The 8,880-nt window shown below is 37.6% G+C and overlaps 1 long non-coding RNA gene across 1 annotated transcript; it reads right to left on the minus strand.

The window, feature by feature from the left end:
* Positions 1-1,000: 1,000 nt before the first annotated feature.
* Positions 1,001-7,568, minus strand: LOC121927883. Its single transcript, XR_006103378.1, has 3 exons — positions 7,466-7,568; positions 5,345-5,442; positions 1,001-1,169 (listed from the first exon to the last, which is right to left on the minus strand). It is a non-coding gene; the product is annotated as an uncharacterized LOC121927883 (long non-coding RNA).
* Between the last annotated feature and the right edge of the window lie 1,312 nt (positions 7,569-8,880).

Genomic DNA, 8,880 nt, shown 5'->3' on the forward strand with positions numbered 1-8,880 from the left:
CCCCATCCCAATAAAAACAAAACACTATAAAATATATTACAATATAAGCTTTAACATTTTAATGGAAGGGAGAGCTAACAACTGTTTCTTACCCCTATTGTTAGCTCTCTCTTCTGTTATAATTTTAAAGCTTATATTGTAATATATTTTATATTGTTTTGTTTTTATGATTTATGTTTACAAGACAGAGGGGGCGTCCTTACTCATGGAAAGGAGACTAATCTGGAAAGGTCTGCCAGAAGAGATCTGTCCGGAAGAGATGTATTTTTGCCTCAGGCTATTTGTGGCCTATATAAGCACCCAGATTTCCTTTGTTTCTTCGGGCTGGATAGAATTCATGGTGACTCCATGTCACTTTGGATTCTGACTAGTTCCGACTTGCTGCCATTCCCCCATCAATGTTCCCCAAAATGGCCGAATCCAACACCAGACCATCCAATTGGACCACCCAGAGTCACCACGCTTTAGTAAGTATCACCATTAGTGGAGCCTCTTGTCTATTCCATTGCTCAACCCTTTATTCCTTAGTTCTTGCATGTGTGTGTGTGTGTGTGCTTGCATTGACATGTATTTCCCTCTTGAAGTAAAAGACATTTAATGGAAAGAATTCTGCCTCAGTGAATTCCCCATCCTAGCATCTCAGTATACAGGTGGGAAACAATTCCAAAAGGACTGCTTGTAACTCAGGTAAATTCACTGAGCTAATTAAAATTCTCCTGGTTCATAGTTACAACTAGGAAGAAAATAAATGCCCTTTAAGCTGCTTTTGGCTAACACACACACACACACACACACACACACACACACACACACACACACGATAGTCTTATAAGATAATCTTATAAAAAGAATCATGAATAGAACCAACCATAAAAATGTTTTTTCTAGTAGTACATATTTTAATATAGGTTTGCGTATAGACCATCACACTTTGATTTCATATTTTGAAAAGATTTAATTATTTTATTCAAGTCGCGTTACATGGTGGACATCTTAAATAAAATGAGCCATGTGTTCAAATGACGTTTGAAACAAAACAGCCAGTCTTGAGATTGGTGAATCAGCTAAGATATGACCCATGTTGATTCTGTTCAGTTCAGGGCAAGCAACACAAGGATTTGGGGTGGGGATGGAGGAGTGCGAGAATCTTATGATTTGGTAGTTTACTCCTGTTGGAAATGTAAAAGTGAAAGAAATGTAAACAATTGCAAATTTGGGGGGGGGGTAAAATTTAAATAATTGTAAATTATTATTATTTTTTTGTTCTTTCAAACAGGTGCTTGGAAAAGACTTTACTGAACAGTTTTAAATTTAAAAAAACAGCTTGGAAGGATCTAAACCCTGACTATTGTTTCTGTTAATAAACAATCTGATTGTTTTGACCTGATTTTCTTTTGTAAGACTCCTTTACCTGAGTCTTAAACAATGCAGATGAAGCTTTTAGAAAATCAGTGAGGGTATGCAGACGCAAGCAAACAAATGGATTGGAACAGTCTAGTTTTTAAAGGGCATTACTGACATAAACTCAATTATTTCCACTTCTAAGGATGTTCAGTTGCATAAGAAAAATCTGGATCCAAACAAAACTAAATCCTGGCTATACCTGCCTGTATTAATGGAGGACTATGGACTTATGGAACAATGACATTGATGATATATATTGTTTCTGACTACATATTTTCCTTGCTACAACAGGTTCTCTTGTTGGACCTTGGACTGTTTAGCTGGCAAGTTAAAACTAGTATGAAGAATGTTCAGCTACATGAATGCTTCCCACCTAGCCATAAATTCAAGTTATATCAGCTATATCTGCAATATAATGTTATTATAAAATGACTTAACAGTGGAGTATAGAAGGAAATAATGTAATGAGAGGAAGTTACATTACATCAGTAATTGTATGTAATCTACAAATGAATCATACTATCCAGCATGACTCTGCAAATGCTATCCGGTATGTTTGTCTTTAATTCTTAATTAAAGAACTTAATCCTGTTTTTTTTTGGGGGGGGGGTATTTATTTAATTTATGTCTCACCTCTCCTCTATTAATAGGATTTAAGGTGGCTTACAATTAAACAGAACAAATAAGATTAAAACAAACTGAGTAAGGTATGAAAATAAAATCAAGGTTTAAAATGCACTGACAAAAGAAAATTCTGCACCCACCTAATCAAAAGATTTTTTAAATTTTTGAATATTAGCCAAATTATATTTCTTCCCCCTCTCATTGTTGTTCAGGCTTCCCTATCTCATCATCTGATGATCAAAATACCATTGACCAACCCTAGCACATTCCACTATTACTGTAATCAAGGTCAGGATATTGTCAGCAGCTTTGTTGATACAAAGCATAAGACAGAGTACAACTCTGTTTTACCTGTAGTTCTCTTTGCAGTGTCAGCCATTGTTACTTTATTTAGCAAAAGGCTATTACAGTGCCCTGTAAACTACAAGGTACTGTTAGTAGGCTTGCTGGGAAACAACTTGCTTTGATAATCCAATTGGCACAATCCAAAATTAAGCATTTTGGAACCACAGATAATTACAATAGTGTTCAGCATCTCTTATGTGCTGAAAGTTATGGGACAGAAACATGCCTTCTTGTGGCTAGTATGTCCAGTGCCCATAACCACAGAGTTTAGGAAGCTATGTTGCAAATGCTTCTGCTACTGCTCCCCTTCCCTCTTTTTAAAACAAGGGGGTTATTAAAAATGCTAATCTTTACCTGGAATCCAATGTAGTACCATCCTATGATTATATTTACTTAAGGGAACACGTCTCCCTACATAATCCGCCCCACACTCTCAGAACATCTGGCACAAAAATATTGGAACACCCCAAAACCAGGTTGAAAATTACTTCTTGTAGAACATTTTCTGTGATGGCCCCTAGACTTTGGAACAATTTACCGGAAAAGGTCCGTCTTATCACTTCCTTGGAAGCCTTCAAAAAGGCACTGAAGACAGATCTCTTCCGGCGGGCCTATCCAACGGATCTCGTCTAATCTGATTTGTACATCTGAATATATGACTCGATCCTTATGACTGAGCGCAAGACTGTAACAACTTTCTCCTTTTCCCTTTTATTTTTGTGTCTTTGATTGATGTTTTTGAATTATGTATGTATTTTATGATGTTTTTACTGTTGTAATCCCGCTTCGATCGGAAGGGAGAAGCAGGAAATTTAAATAAATAAATTATTATTATTATTATTATTATTATTATTATTATATTTGAAATAAACATGCAAGCCATAGAAATTGATGTATCTATCCACTGATGCTGATGTGAAGAGGTCTGATGACCAAAGAAAGGACATGGACATATTTCCTTGAAAATCTTACAGAATTGGGCTGTGTTAGACAATCTGAGACCCTGTTTGTTATTCTGGCCAGGAGCTCATGTTGCCTCACTATAGAGCATCCCAAATTAAAGATTTTGACCTTTTGGGGCTTCTTGTGGCCAGTATTTATTGGTTTCTGGCCTCTGTTCTTCAAAGAATCTCCAGTCAACACTATTATATAAGTTATCTGTTAAGTAATAATAATTTCCAAGGCAACAGCTATTTATTTGCCTGAAGGTGCATCTTGCGTTAGCACTGGCAGGATGATACTGGAAAAGTTGGCATTCCATACAGTGACGCAGAAATGCAAGAAGTAGCACCCCTTCCCCAGAGCGGATGGTTCATCCCACTGTTACTTTTGAAGACAACCTGCCAGAAAGCATTTGTACAGGCAGTTGCTTAGCTGAATAGCAATTAATATCAAATTAATGAAGGTGTAACATTCATCTTAGCTTGTTTTGCTAAAGCAGGTGCCATCCAGCTAAAATATTACCTAGTTTGAAACAGATCTCTTAATAGGGAAGCATACAGAATCCTAACAATGTTCAGTTTCTGTAATTTCAAGTTTTGGGCTACCAGTTCCATATATTGTAACAGAAATTTCAGGAAACTTAAAAATCTAGGACTGACAGAGCAAAAGAATTGGCAAGAGGACCTAGTAATTGAAAATCCATAAGTTTATTTCCAATTGTCGACAAAGGAAAACAATGAACTCAGTGGAATTCAAGTTCCAAAAAGCTGAGACCCCGAACAAGACAAAATGGCTCTTTTTATATTATTGAAGACAAAGAAGCTTCTTCAATACACCTGATTGGCTAATTACAATTTAAACATATAGAATTCTTACAATCAGAACAGAAATACATGCATACATTAAAACTGCATCATCACTCCTTACCCCCTCCTTTAGCCTTCCTTCTAACCTTGCTTGTGAATGTCAGCTATGTATCCTTATCTCAGTAGTTTATGTTATGTCTTTTTCCTGGTGCCAGCTTCCATCCAGGTCAAGATGCACTCATTATTCCTTTGCTCTAGTTTTTCTAAACTCCAAGCCTTTATTTCAAAAACCATCTCTCTGGCTGACAAAGGTGACTCCATCTTTCTACTGTATAGCTTTTTATTTCAACAAGGAATTTCCACCACATGAGCCTCCACCCATGTTGGGTCAGAGCAGCCTTTCTCAAATAGTGGGGCGGGCCCCCCGGGGGGGGGCGCGAGGCTCTGTTATGCAGAGGTGTACTTATAACAATTTTATACACAAATGATACTATTTACAGTCATGCAGGGGGCGTGAAATGTTTTCTTCTTCCTAGGGGGGGCATGACAGAAAATAATTGAGAAGCACTGGGTCAGAGGGTGTTATGGTCCTTGTGTGTGTGTGCATGTGGGGGTTACTCACTCACGAAATGGCTGCTATGTTGCATGTGAAAGAAAAGTGCCTTGCACAAGGCAGAAGGAGAGCTTGGATTTCAAAATATATAAAAAATTAAATTACGTCTTTGAACTTAGTTTTATCCTCTTAGGTCACTGAAGACAAATGGATGATGAGGCTCAGAAAGAAATAATTTGGCTAAGAATTTGAGTATTTAGTAGACGTGACGCTGAGCCCGAGGCCAGATCATATTTGTTCCAAAACAGCCATTCCATTGGAGGCAAACTGGTAAACATCAGAAAACACACACACACAAACTCACATACATTCTCAGACATTCAAATGCACAACCCCACCACACATTTGCCACACTGGAGCAAAATTCACAGGCACACCACACATAATTATCCAGGCATTTCCCTGTATGAGGCAGACATTGCACCAAAACACCAACTAGCGAAACAACTCCCTCAAACATGAGTACACCATATATCACAAAAAACAAAACAAAACTGGTAACACAAAAACATTTATCCTTGCTTTCTTCTACTTCCTGAGATGCCCCGAATAACCTTCTCTGGCCTTCAAGGATGTTCTCTATCACCCATCTACCTCATCCCAAGCTTACCCTTTTCATCGTTCTGGACATGCTTCAAAATGAAGCACTTGGCTCCACCTTCTCAGACTTTTTATTTTCTTAGAATCATCCTGGGCTTCATGTGGATGCTGAAAGCCAAAAATTGCAGAGAGAGAGAGCGAGAGAGTTAATTTATTTTAACTAGAAAAAACTTATTTATAATAATTCAAACACTCTCCTCTCTCGCGCTCTCACGCTCTCTGTATTAAAAATGCATTTTTAACATTAATACATTAAATTATTTTTAATTATTTTCAAAAACTATTTTAAAATAACAAACCCAAAAGGTCGAGAAGCTGGCACATTCTAAGGGAAGTATCTACACACACTATATTGTGGAGCTCAGATTTATTCTATAAAGAAACATAATTAAATGGCTGTTCTTTTTATTGTTGTTGCTGATGCTTTTGCTATTAACATGTTCCCAGTTAGTGTCATTGTCAAATTGCTCTTACAGTCAAGATGTTTCTCAGAAAGCAACCATGGCATAGAGGAACTGAAATCTACCTTTCTGTAACTTAGGCCCATAAATACAGCAGAATGTGAGAGACCTTAGTGTTTTTGAGTAGCACTATGTGTTTGCCATTTGCCCTGGTTTTTCCCCCCTTCTTCACCCTAAATTTATATTGTTCCTTCAGCATTTCCCTTTGGGACTTGTTTTCTATACCCTTGATAATATTCATTGTACTTCTCTTACCTTTCCTGTTTGTTTACATCCTTAAAGTAAAGTGCTCAAACTAGAAACAGTATGTTAGATGAAATCTGAATTGTGTAGAATGAAGTGGAACTATTATTTCAGGTAAACTGGAAACTATGGTTCTGCCAGTGCAGCCTAAAACATGTTGGCCCCTTTTAGTCTAACTGTTGAATTCCATGCAGCTTGTGATAAGCAGAAGCTAGTGGAAGTAAGCTACTAAGTAGTGACATTTTAAATTGTCTTTTATTAGGTTACTACAGTTGAGTGAACCATGAGCCCAGTTTTGCAATTTTGTGATATGAGCTTATTTTACTTCTGCTGCATTCCAAGTAATCATATGACAATCTGACAGACATCACAGTGACAGAGTTCCTTTATGCCAGTGGTTCTTTGACGTCACTGGATTCCTGAATGTCTTCTCAGAGCTACTGCTGCAAAGACAATCTGGCCACTCCTTAATGTTCCTTGCCACTTCACTGAAGATATTTTTTTTTCATTATTGGAGCATGATGATTCCTCTTGTCAAACCAGTTTGATGACAATCTGCCTAGCTAGCCATTAGCTGCTGTGATTCTATCCTGATTCAAAAGAAAAATATACCCTGTTGCTAAAGCTTAGTCTTGGCATCTTTATACACATGGCTGTCAAGACAGGAGATACTTTGTGCCTAGGAGTTTTTTTATAGTTACAATGCAGCTCTTGGAGCCCAGCTACAAATGTAATGTGGTCACCTTTGGCCCATATAAATTTATGCCTCAATAAATTTCTCTTTCGTCAAGGTTTCATAGGGAATACTGGCTGGTGGCTTCAGTGAATCTGCTCTGGGTTTTAGCATTTGAAGGAGCAATCCAAGAGGCTGAAGCCTTTTGCCAAAACAGGCTCAGCACCTTGGATAGCTTAGTTTATAGTAAAATACAGAGGCGATTCACTGTTCTATCTTGATACAAACTGCCAGCTGCCACTGGTAACAAGACTTTTGGCCTAAATCTAATGTTGTGCCAACAGCATAACCATCACAACAGCGTAACCATAAAGATTTGTAAGGGTTCTTCCTTCCCCTCTCCTCCTCTCCACTGTCATTTTCTGCTCCACATTAAAATTGGCTCCAGAAGGTTTTTCAGCCTTCCAAAGACAGCTTTGGAAGTTATCAGTGAGAGGAAATCATCCCTCGCCTGATTTTGCTGAAAAAAGGTATAATTAAAAAATTAGCAGGAACATCCCATTCCTTATTTATTTATTTTTGTTCCTTCCATCCCACCTTTACTCCAAGACTAGGTATATAATTTCCTTCCACCTTTCTTTATCTTCACAAAAACCTGTGAATGAGAACAACTGGTAAAGGGTCACACATTGAGTTTCACAGTTCAGTAAAAACTTCGAAGTGCACCTCACAGATCCCAGCCCAGCACACTGACCATTGTAACTCATTGCTGCTATAGTTAAAGAACAGGTAGAAATGCAATTTTGTGGTGCCTGTTGGATATGTTCCCAGGAGTCTGGACATTGTTTATCCATGAGGTGGTCCTGCAAAAAAATGGAAGAGCGATTAAATGACATGTTTTTCTATCCAGGAGCTAATAATGTGGATATTTTTCATTGTATCAGCATCCACCCAGCCAATGTAGTGTTAAGTTCATGGAAAAGATTTGTGCAATCAGGCCAAGGCATGAGCTGCTTAAAGCTAAGCAGCTACCATGCATCTGGGAGTACTCTGCAGTCAGAGGTCCATCTAGTGGACATATTTTAAAGGGAATCCATTGCGAAAAGAAAAACCTATAGCTAGGATTTTGTTAAATCAATTCTCTGGAATTCCAAAGCGTTTACGGTGCAAACAGGGAAAACAAGATGAGAGCAGAGGTCTAGAAAAATATTGCACCTATATTTGTTACTGTACTTTGTGTTAGAGACGCTTTTATACAGGGTCTGTACTTTAGTTATGTTTTTAACTTTTGTATATTTATGTAATTTTATCCTGGTTATAGTTTATTGAGTTTCATTTTTAAAAAATATTGTAAAGTTTTTAAATGGTTTTATTTGTGAGATGACTTGGATCCCTTTCTGGGAGAAAGGCGGCAAAGAAATTAATAATTTCAATAAATAAAATAAGTGAAATACTTCTAGGAAAACACTGACCAAGATTCTGCATCAGGAGATGTAGCTATAATGTGTCTCCTTGTGAAACCCCACAAACCCTACCCTTTCATTTTGGTAATGCTTCCAGGACAGAATATATGGCTTGAGTTCAGGTTCTTTGAAGGACTTTATCTCTCTTTATGAACCCAGTAGAGCTCTGAACAGGTTCATCTTTCTGTCCCACCACTCTTTCAGGCTCATTTACAGGGAACAAGGGAGAGACCCTTCTCAATCTATTCCCAGACTTTGGAATTCCTTCCTAGAAAGGCTAGGATTTTTGTTTCCCTGATGGTAGGTCAAAATGTTTCTGTGCTGTCAGGCTTTTATAAACTAGTTAGGGTTGGACTTTTAATACAGTGTAGTTCTATTTTAAGGTTGGTATACAGTCATTAGGAGAGCCAGCGTGGTGCAGTGATTTGAGCAATGGACTATGACTCTGGATAGCAGAGTCTGAATTTTGGCTCGGACATGTAAACCCATTGGGTTACCTTGAGCAAGTCATACTCCTCTGAAGAAACTTGCCGAGAAAACACCATTATAGGTTTGCTTTAGCATCACCATGAGTCAGAAATGACTTGAAGGCACGCAACAACAAATACAATCATTAATGCATTTTAATATTTTCTATGTTTCATATTTTTAACTTCATACATGCTTATTAAAATCTTCTCTTTATACATTTATTGATATTTTTGTA

This window comes from Sceloporus undulatus, chromosome 4, assembly GCF_019175285.1.
Source record: "Sceloporus undulatus isolate JIND9_A2432 ecotype Alabama chromosome 4, SceUnd_v1.1, whole genome shotgun sequence".
NCBI classification, from domain to species: Eukaryota; Metazoa; Chordata; class Lepidosauria; order Squamata; family Phrynosomatidae; genus Sceloporus; species Sceloporus undulatus.